Below are 427 nucleotides of genomic sequence, written 5' to 3' on the forward strand. Positions count from 1 at the left end.
TTTTCTTCTTCTCTCTTTATTTGGCATTTTTATATTCTGAAAAAATAATCTACAGTATTCAACTACCTCATGAGAAAAATTTGCTCTCATCAAATAATTACATTGCCTTCGGTTTTGCATTGCGCGCGAATAGATTATTTTGCTGCACTGAAAACACGCAGCTACAGATAACAATAATGGCAGAGTGCAATGATGCGTAACCACATAACACAACTCCACTGGCGCACGGGCTTAGAGTATCAAGTTGATTAAAAATGTATAACTTTATATGGATTGTTTAAAAAAAAGACAAAATATTAAAAGGAAGGGCCACCAAACATTTTTTAGGCGAAGGATAATTTATTTTGATATTAACTACCTTCATGTTAGGCGCAGTTTAATTATGCTAGATTTTTTTTAAAAATCATATTTAAAAGGGCACTTTTTA

Source organism: Anneissia japonica, unplaced genomic scaffold (genome assembly GCF_011630105.1).
Source record: "Anneissia japonica isolate Jap-2015-1 unplaced genomic scaffold, ASM1163010v1 scaffold493_len2256704_cov171, whole genome shotgun sequence".
Taxonomy (NCBI): Eukaryota; Metazoa; Echinodermata; class Crinoidea; order Comatulida; family Comatulidae; genus Anneissia; species Anneissia japonica.